This window comes from Poromitra crassiceps (assembly GCF_964638095.1).
Source record: "Poromitra crassiceps genome assembly, chromosome: 30".
Classification (NCBI taxonomy): Eukaryota; Metazoa; Chordata; class Actinopteri; order Beryciformes; family Melamphaidae; genus Poromitra; species Poromitra crassiceps.
In genome coordinates, this window is record NC_139652.1 from 1633440 (window position 1) to 1644086 (window position 10647).

Genomic DNA, 10647 nt, shown 5'->3' on the forward strand with positions numbered 1-10647 from the left:
GTTTGATTCCCATCGTAATTTATCTCATGCTAAATATTATTGGTTGAAAACACATGCATTACACAAGGAACAGTGAAATGATGTTTTTCAACCAATTAGATTTAGCTGGAGCCTAACCAGCCCTCACCAATCAATACCAAACAATTAATTTATTCAACCTAATTGGTTGTTGATTGGATAGATCGGTAAGATTAACATTGTATCGTCCACTGATGAATGAGTCTCTCAACGCTGAATCCAGTTCACTACGAGGAAGTGATGACATCAAAATTCCACTTTGCTGTGATGAGCTGACAGGAATATATAGATTTACACGACACTGACGACAGTAGCAGCATATTATATTTCCCCCTTATTTTTTATCAAGCAGTAAGTTAGTTCACAAGCCAGACAGTCGTTGCATTGGATTACGAGCCAAAGCGAGTTTCGAGTTACGGGCCGCCGTACCGAGTGGAGACCGAGAAAACTGGGATATTTGCAACGTCTCGGCAGCATGCGGTTACACTACAGACTAGGGATGTTCATTTTGAAAAATTTCCATAATCGAAAATCGGGGGAAATTAACGATCAATTATTGATTATCGATCATATTAATAATAATATTTTTTTTTTTTTTTTTTTTTTTTTTTACAAAATGAATGCCTATGGCAGAAAATACGAAAGACAACGTGTTCTCCTCAATGAACTCTTTATTTCAATGTGTCTCCTCTCCAACACTCTGCTGTCCCCGGCGCATGCCGGTGTGAATTCCCCATGTTTAAAACAGTTTTGTTGGCACAAAGGCCCGTGCCCAGCCAGAAAACTAGAGACTATATGAAGCTCCACCTCACGTTAGTCGGCTGTGCAATGGAGTGGGGCGAGGAGGAACGAATTCCACCCAAACCTAGTCCAAAAAAAAAAAAAAAAAAATCCTTTTTTTAACACATTCACTGCCAACAGTTTTTTTTTTACTGTAGGTAGCTTCTGCCAAGGTTTTTTTTTGAGGATTCTGGCTCATCTTTCAAGAGCCGAGGATTATTTTCTGCTAGGACTTTGTGAACACAAAATATCTCAAAATAACTAATAGAATGTGTGCTTTCTCTGTCTAAAAGAGTTAGTTTGTAGAGTTAGTAGTTATGTAGGCATTAGCAGTTGAATACAGCATGGTTTCAGCGTCTGAAAATGAAAGCTGAGAAAAATGCCTTTTTGTGAAATTGGATAGAACAGTCACTTTAACCATTTATTTTTGGCATCAGTAAGACATCAGACATCTAAACAATAGTTCTGAACAGTAATTTCCTCCATAACAGCACCCGCACCCCCCTCTCCAAACTCCTCCCTCCGTGGGCGTGTCTCTGGTGGCTTTGCAGCGTTTGTCACAAGCGAGTTTCTGCTGCCTGTCTGTGCTGCATCCCTCCCTGGCGGCCCCTCGTTGGGTGAGTCTGGATGGGGCTCGCTCGTTTCTTGGGTTTTCGGTTGAGAGCTTTGATGAAGCTTTGTGCGATTCTGGGCTTTATGCTGCGTGTTTCAAAGTGTGTTGCACCCAGTCTATTTTTGGAACCCCCCACCGTTGTGCGCCACCGTTGTGCACCAGCACGAAAGCGTTTTCGCCTACAGTATGAGAATGGCTTCCTCACGCTTTTCCCTGCAGTTTTGGCTGGCTTTCTCTAGTCTGGAGAGCACTGTCGCCACTTAGTGGGTCGGTGGAATGGGTTGTACACGTTCGGTGGCTCCCACATTTATATAGGAGATGTAAAAGGGTTAGATCCACATCCCACCGTCAAAAAAAAATACTTTTTTGACGAGTTAACTCGTCCACGGCAGTGAACGTGTTAATTGAGTGCCAGCCACTTTTGGAAAACGGATGCTCCCAGTGCCAGAGTTTCAGAGCGTTTTCAGTGATTTCTCGAGGCCCACAGAATATTGTGTGATATTACTATGTAAACACCGAACACACCCAAAGAACGATGAGACTCTCTTCTATCATGAGCAAAAAGAAGTTTATTGATATCATTTTCCGTTCTTTAGTTATGAGCCGGAGAAGATAGGTTGATTTAACCAAAAAGAGACGTTTCAAACTAGAAGCTGAGATAATTAGCCTTTTGTGAAATGAAGCATTTCAAGCACATGACTGACTCTGAAGCTAATATTTTCTGATGTAGTGACACCTCAAAAATAATTTCCTTCAATAAAACAGTGAAAACAAAGGAATTTTGTTTGGCAAAATAATATTTTTTAGCTGCAACCAGCAGCGCTGGCCCCTGCGTGCGCTGCTGGTTGCAGCTTCTTGCTGGTCTTGATTTACTGCTGGTGGGCATCAGATATTCTAGCTTGTGTTTGCCAATCCTGTCCTGCTGTCTGGGGCTGTCTGGGTCGGTGTTGTATGCTGCCCTGCGTGCCCCACCCCGCTCAACTGCAAACCCCTCCTCCGTGGGTGTCTCTCTGGTGGCTCTGGTGGCTCTGTGCTGCGTTTGCTCTGCACTGAAAAGTGCGCTACATCCAGCTTTTTTACAGCGTTCCGCGTGTATTTGTCACCGGCTCCCATCGCTTCCAGTTGAGAATAATAACAACTCCACAACTAATCATGCGGATGGGCTATCGCAGCGGACACGGAGGGGCTCAATTGTGGCAGCAGATTGGCTGCTGCAGGCACAGCTAACGTTATGCTTCATGCATATCGATGCATACCGATGCGATTTCCGTTTCCCCATGACTTCTTCTCTGTTTTTTCCTCGCCTTTCTCTAATCTGGAGAGCACTGTCGCCACCTAATGGGTCCGTAAAATAGCTTTTACACATTCAACATCCACCATACTTTCACAGGAGATAGATCAGGCTTTGATCCACGTCCCACCGTCAAAAAACACAATTGACGACAATCGTCGTCATTGGCACTCAGCGTTACTATTTGAATTGACGACGATTGTCGTCATTGGCACTCAATGAGTTAATAACAAAATTTTCGATAACTGATGAACATCCCTACTACAGACAGCATGGATATGCAAGTAAGTCAATTCATTTCAAGTTATCTGGGCCTTCTAGTAGATTCGGCGTGCAAATTGTCCACCAATCGTTTCGTATTAATATGTTTCATCTGCATAGCCTGTCAATTTGCAAATAAAAACGGCGACCTTAAACTCCCACATTTTTTAACTGAATTTGGCCGGTACAACGACGGCTGACGGGGAGCTCGTTTTTAAAGCTAGACTCTAGCTTTAAATACCAGCTGCCCGTGTGATGATCTTTATACCATATGAAAGTAGAAGAAACAAGGAATCGATTTGGACCAAGCATGTCAACCTAGCATGTTGGGAAGGGGGGGTAACGCTTCAAAGCTGATGGTAACTTTCCCCTCCATGCAATTGAATTGAACTAAACGAGTATGTTGGTATTAAGTTGATGACAGTATAGCTGATAGTCACTCCCCCTGTCTATACGACAACTACTGTCACCAGTACAGTAGTGGAGTGGATTTGATTCATTTATTCATCAAACCTTTTACTGACAAACTAACTGTGGCCCCAGCAAAAAGGGGGGATAATCTATTTTCACTATAATTCAATCCATAATTAACACAATCTAAGCTAGTGTAGCAGTGAGTAACTAAGCTAATAATAACCAGCACAGCACAAATAATTTACAAAAGTCTCAAAATAAATATACAGTATTTACTCTGAGAAATGAAATAATGAGAAAAGGAACAATTATTGATGGTTAAAACTGAATAATGACATCACAACAGCCTAATCCTAATGCTAATTTAAAATGAGATATTCCTCTAAATCTGTCTTCAAACTGCAAAAGAAAAAAGCGCCCACATTTTTTTCAAAGAGTAACCTCTCTTGCTTTCAAGCTCATCAGCTGCCACTGATATATATAGGGAGAAAACCACCTATCTCTATATATATATATATATATATATATATATGCCCCTTTAGAGCGATAATTCCACTCATGTTTGAATACAGGGGTGTGGGGATCACTGCACAAATCTGATTGCTGGGTACAAGTTGGGTAGCATAATTACTCAAATAAATAAAAGACTAATCTTGGTTGCAGAGTCGAGCGGTATTGATCCAATGAAGCCACATTAGCGTTCATATATTGCACTAAGGAACGTGACCATCATTTATTTTAACGTCCGCTATCAAGAGCCATTCAGTTGTTTAATGAAATGGCTGGGCTGGGCAGAGTGTTTGGTGTGTGTGTGTGTGTGTGTGGGGGCTGGGCTGGGCAGAGTGATTGGTGTGGGAGATTCAAGCTGTTAAAAGGGAAGAAAAGGCTCGCTCTTGGCCAATCCTGGCACTTGACTGCTGCGTAGGCGGGCACAGGGCGTGGTCTTCCCAAAACCACGGTGGGTTCCATAATAGCACGTCCGTGCTTGCTGTGGATGGTAGCCATTTTGGATGAAAAAAAGTTGCCCGCATTTTCACGAAAGGCGCGGGAGCATTTTTTTTCACCCTTCATAGATGACAAATCCACTGAGAATTAAACTGGTTAAACAAACTCCACTCTCTGCGGTCACGGAATCACACACCCAACTATCTCTCAGTCAAAGACTCTTAGTCAAAGACGCCCTCTAGAGGCCATCTGATGAAGCGCACCACCGCAGTTAGAGTTCCTGACTGACTTACTGCCTGCTCGTGATGCCCTCGGCTGCACTGCGCCGTGGGAGAGGAGGGGGAAGATGAGGAAGAGGAGGATGAGAAAGAGGCATGTGCTCACCATCTGCCCTCCGGTGTGCGTGCGAGGGTACTGCTGCTGGAACATGGCTGAGTCGAGCGACATGCCCCTGCGGGACCAGTACTTGCTGGAGAACATCATCATGGCGGGCTGCATCCTCGGCACTGGCTCTGCCTCCCTGCCGCCGCTGTCCCCCCGCATCACATGGGCCGCCGGCCTGCCGCCGTCCCCCCGCATCACATGGGCAGACGCCATGGGGAACCAGTGTGTGTAGGAGTACCAGGGCTCCAGCCTCGCCTCGTCAGCCTGCCTGCTGTGGGCCAGACTCAGCCGGCCCAGCCCCACACATCCCCTTATATAGAGCCGGGGGCAGTAGAGAAGGGAGGGGCTTAACCCTAACCCCGCCTCCTCCCTGTGCTGTTGACATACAGCTGAGGGAGGGGTTCAGCAGACAGATTGAACACAGAATATTTACCTACCTCATCAGTGTGTTGTTATAAGTGTGTGTTGTTATAAGTGTGTGTTTTCTGTCATTTATGTAAATTACTGATGCAACTGCCACTGGAATTTTCTGGAAATGCTGTATGTTTCTATTGACGAACACACAAACGCACGCACGCACATTTGTGAGGTCACAGTGACCTTTGACCTTTGACCACCAAAATGTAATCAGTTCATCCTTGAGTCCAAGTGGACGTTTGAGGCAAATTAGATGAAATTCAGTCGTTCCTAAGATATCACGTTAACGAGCATGAAACGAGCGGTCGTGATGTCACAGTAACCTTGAACTTTTTTGTTAATTTGTTCGTTTGTTTTTTTGTAATTAGACCATATGGAAAGTTTGTAATTTATAAGATGAACTGGGTTAGGGCATTTACAAGCTTATAGCTTCAGCCCTAACCTTTTCGGCCAGCATCGTATGTTTGTTTTGTTTCGCATGTTTGTTTGTTTTTTTGTGATGTGGCGCGAAATAAACTTTATTCATTCATTCATTCATTCAACTTTGAGTTTCATGTAGAAACTATTTTCTTTTGCAGTCTCATGTAGGAACTAGCTAGCAGCTAGCGGGTGTAGTTCGGTCAAAAGAAAATAGTTTGTCCATGAAACTGCTCATACGTTTTTCAAATGTATTTCTTTGGCACTTTGAGCACCACAAGCCGAGTGCCATCCAGTTCCATTGTATTGGAGAGAAGGCAGAAACTCTGCGGCCGATATCTCCAAAACCCAGGCAACTAACACAAAACGATATAGATGGATAAATAGCACTACAGGTGAGAGGGAATATATGTACTTTGGATTTTAGGGTGAGCTGTTCCTTTAACCTTTGACCACCAAAATATAATTAGTTCATCCTTCGTGCAAGTCAACGTTTGAGCCAAATTGGAAGAAATTCCATCAAGGCGTCCCTGAGATATCACATTAACGAACTTGGGAATGGCGTTCATGATGTCACAGTGACTTTGAACTTTGACCCCCCATATCGGTAACACTTTATAATAATGTTCAGTCGGAAGTCATTTATAAGCCTTTAGTTAATGATGAACTAACCATTTACAAAACATGAATATACATTTGTAGATGATTAATAAATGCTATGTTAACATATCACAAATCTGTTGTAAGTCATCTATAAACCTTTAGTAAATGAAGTGTTCCTCATCTGTTGTAAATGATGTGTAAATAATTTACAATTTATTTAGAAGGCTTTCTGCATCCCCTAATTTAAAGTGTAAACCATTCATCACACATAAATGTGTTACATACAAGGGAGTATAGCTCTGTTTGTCAAAACTGAAGCCAATGCGGAAGTGTCCTCTTTGCCTGCATTGGTTTGTGGACTTCTGTTTTGAAGCCTTAAGTATGGCCTCAGTAAACACTTTCCTAATGCATTTATGGTCTCAATCACTAGTTGCAGACTATGTTGTAGATGCAGACTATGTTTTGGGGCGTGATTGACAGGTCGCTTGTCCACTGATCACACAGCTCGCCGATCACAGACCAATAGCAGGCCGTGCTCTGTGAGAAACGCCTGGACCTGTGTCGAGATCCAAGATGGCAATGGCCAAAATGCCATACAAAAAAAGTCCACAGACCAATGGGTCGCCCCCTGCAGGCCATTCGAAATAACAGGTTTAAGTGCACTTCCACATTGGCTTCAATTTTGACAGAGCTATCCCCTTGTATGTAACACATTTATGTGTGATGAATGGTTTACACTTTAGATTAAGGGATGCAGAAAGCCTTGTAAATGAATTACACAGAATTTATAACAGGTGAGGAACACTTCATTTACTAAAAGTTTATAGATGACTTACAACGCATTTGTGATATGTTAACATAGCATTTATTAATCATCTACAAATGTATATTCATGTTTTGTAAGTGATTAGTTCATCATTAACTAAAGGCTTATAAATGACTTACGACTGAACGTTATTATAAAGTGTTACCCCAATATCTAATCAGTTCATCCTTGAGTCCAAGTCGACGTTTGAGGCAAATTTGGTTAAATTCCATCAAGTCGTTCCTTAGATATCGCGTTAACGAACATCGGATGGATGGACGGACGTACATACGGATGTACGGACAACCCGGATCCATAATGCCTCCGGCCTGGCTATCACCGGCGGAGGCATAAACACACAGACAGACAGACACACACACACACACACAGACACACACACAGACAGACACACACACACACACACACACACACACACACACACACACACACACACACACACACACACACACACACACACACACACAGGTGTTATACGATGTCTCTTGTTCTAGTGATGTGAATACAAGCTGCAGCTGGGGAGGATGTTTACTGAGGCTGTCATCACAGGCTTCACTGCTGGGAAAATCCTTTGACCATCACTTACTCAACCAATTTATTTTCAATTCCTGACAATCCATTCTTTCATTTTGTGTTTGTACCTACCACTACCTACTACTACTGAATAGATCGTATTTACGAGTTGCGAGCACATGAACGGCCCTCAAATGTCGTATTTACGAGTGGGAATTTGGGAAATTTCTATGTTACCCGAATTTCCGAGGTTGTGACGTTGCGTGAGGATTCGGGACTACGTTATATATTTTGTTATTCTGTTCATCATAGCTATCGTTTATTTTTAGTAGTTGGACATTATGGCCTAGCCACCATAATCACCCACTACTACCCACTACTACAGCCACGAGAAAACAAGCGTCCATGTTTGTTGCCTACAGTTTCTCTTTCCGACCAACAGCACTTGAATGGTGTCCTGTCGTAATTACGATACTACAAAGTAGGAGCTTCCGAGGAGCACGTGAACGCAGATTACAGTGTTTGTTTATGTGCCTTGTCCTTTGCGCCTTGTACCCACCAGATTCCTAACTTAATTTATGAACTCCTAGTATTTTTATTGTATCTTTTATGGTATTTGTATCCTAGTATTTGATGCCTCTGTATGTCCTGTACATCATAATTGACAGTCAAATTGATTTTGGTTGACAGTGCCACCTGTGAGAGTGACTCAATACCATGAAGGAACACTTAATGGTTTCCTTCGTTTAGGCCAGGTCAACTTTAGGGGATAAAAATATCTTTGATTTGATGCATTTTGCTTGTTCTTTTACATGAAATTTGATCTCTTTCACTTTCTCTCAATTTAAACTTTGATGTAAAGCACTTGAATTGCCTTGTGACTATAATCTGCTATATAAATAAACGTGCCTTGCTTTGTCTTTTGCAGTTTTTAGAAGCGTCAGAGTTTTTTTGTCTTTCAAGATTGTATCTGATGCCTTCGCTTTTTTCCCAATGCTTTCATCATTTGTGCAAATAAACCAAATGTGTGTGCGTGTTGCTGTGAGGAGGTGTGTTAGTGAGAGGCCTGTGTGCACGCGCCGTTTCCAGGTGAGCCTGGATGAGTGACGGGCCCGGCGTCACAAAGCCTCTGCTTTAATAAAAGACAGGCAGGCAGATGCTGGCTGATAAGTCACAGCATCACCGGTGCGCTGAGGCAATTTCCTGTGGCACAGGAAATGAAAGCGCGGTCCAGCAGCGCTGGCGGCTTTGTTGTAATTGTGAAGCGGCGTTATGAGGCAGATTGCAGGTGATCGCTCCCTCGCTCTTTACGCACGAGGCGTCTCCAAATGTCTTCCATCAAAGGAGAGGAGAGGAACGTCAGACTGTCACCTCACTGTCCTGACGTCCATCACACACTTGAAAGAGGCTGAAATGGCATTTGGAGCCGAGGTGTGTGTGTGTGTGTGTGTGTGTGTATGAGAGCTCTTCAATCAGAGGAACACGGCTGTGAAATGTCTCCTGTACTGTCACATGGGCTCCTGATATTTTTGGATGGATTTGAATAACACAAAGTCACTTTCTAGATATTTCTGAAATGCATCAGCCAACACGTGACTGTGTGGTTGGGCAAATGTGGGGTTTTTTCAGACTTGGTTCAGCAGGTGCTGGTTTCAATCTTAACACACCTTGCTTGAACTGTTGTAGAAAAGTCGGCCATGGGCCAAATTAGGACAATTAACTTTCCACGCCCACTAGCCAAAAGGGGGGCGTGGCCAATGACCAAAAAGTTGCCTAACTTCACATTAACACCACAAAACTTTGTAGAAAGGTTAGTCAGGGGCCAAGGACGAACTGCTTAACTTTCCATTAGTTCAAATTGGCTAAGTGGGTGGTGTCTGTGGTGGCGTCAGTCACAATTGTGATGTCACTTGATCTATTGTGCTGTCATTAGTGATGTAACTTTAGCAATTGTGATGTCATCAGTGATGTCACTCGAGCAACTGTGATGTACTAGGTGGGTGGGCGGTGTGGTGTCTGTCGTGGTGTCTGTCAGTCACGATTTTGGGACCCCGCGGAGGCGATTTCCATAACTGCAGCCATGGCGCATCATCTCCAGAGTCTCCACCCTAGGAATCTTGCGCGTGATTCCTAGTTGCCAAAAATGGGCGTGTCACACAGGCATGTTAAAATGAATACTGTAAATGACTTGAATGGCTTGGGACTGTTGGGTGTGGCAGAGAGGTATGCACTCGACCAAGTGCTCTCTAGTAGCAATATTGCTAATGTTTTAAAGGTTCAATTTACATAACGTGTTTTTATGCCGATGCCTTTGTTCATGTTATGTTTATTCTGCTAGATTAATTTCCACCTTGAGATAATTCAACTCTTAATCTGCAATGAACAATCATTTTCAAACATTTTTGCCTTATTGGTTATTTTTCTATTTCTATTTTTACTTTATTTCTTTATCAAGTTGTATTTTCTGACTGACCTTTGTTGATGCTGAGGAATTGGGGGATGCAAATAGCCTAGGTGCCTTGCACTTCGACTGTGGTGAAGGGAGAGGAAGGCATTTTTTCCACTCGCGTCCAGATTTTCCCAGTGGATCTGGGGATTCAAACCAGTGACCCTTTAGACACAAGCCTGCATCTCTTAGGCTAATGAACTCTTTTTTGCAGTTTTGAAGTGAAACCAGTGCATTGCCATAACAGGATTACACACATATTCACCAGGACAGGTAAAAATGCCCACGTCCTGCAATGGTTTTATTGCCCAAAAATGTTGATTCCATGAGATGAAAAGTTGAAATCAGAACTGGTTAAACCTGCTTTTCTTCTCCTGCAGCAAAGCATCGCAGAACACCATGAAACTAAATTAAAGAGGATTTAAATCTGTGACTGAACGGTTTCATTCCAAAATGCTCAACAACTATTTGAGAAATCCGCTACCATGTCTTCACTGCTAAACGTGAAAAAAATAAGATGAATAATATCCTTTACTTTAGGATTGCACCTAACAATTTTCATCATCGATTTTCTTCTTCACTAATCGATTAGTCATTTGGACTATAAAATGTCGATACATTTTCCCCCAAAGCCCAAGATGACATCCTCAAATGTTAACCCAAAGATATTCAGTTTACTGTCATAGGAGACTAAAGAAACCAAAATATATTCACATAAGATG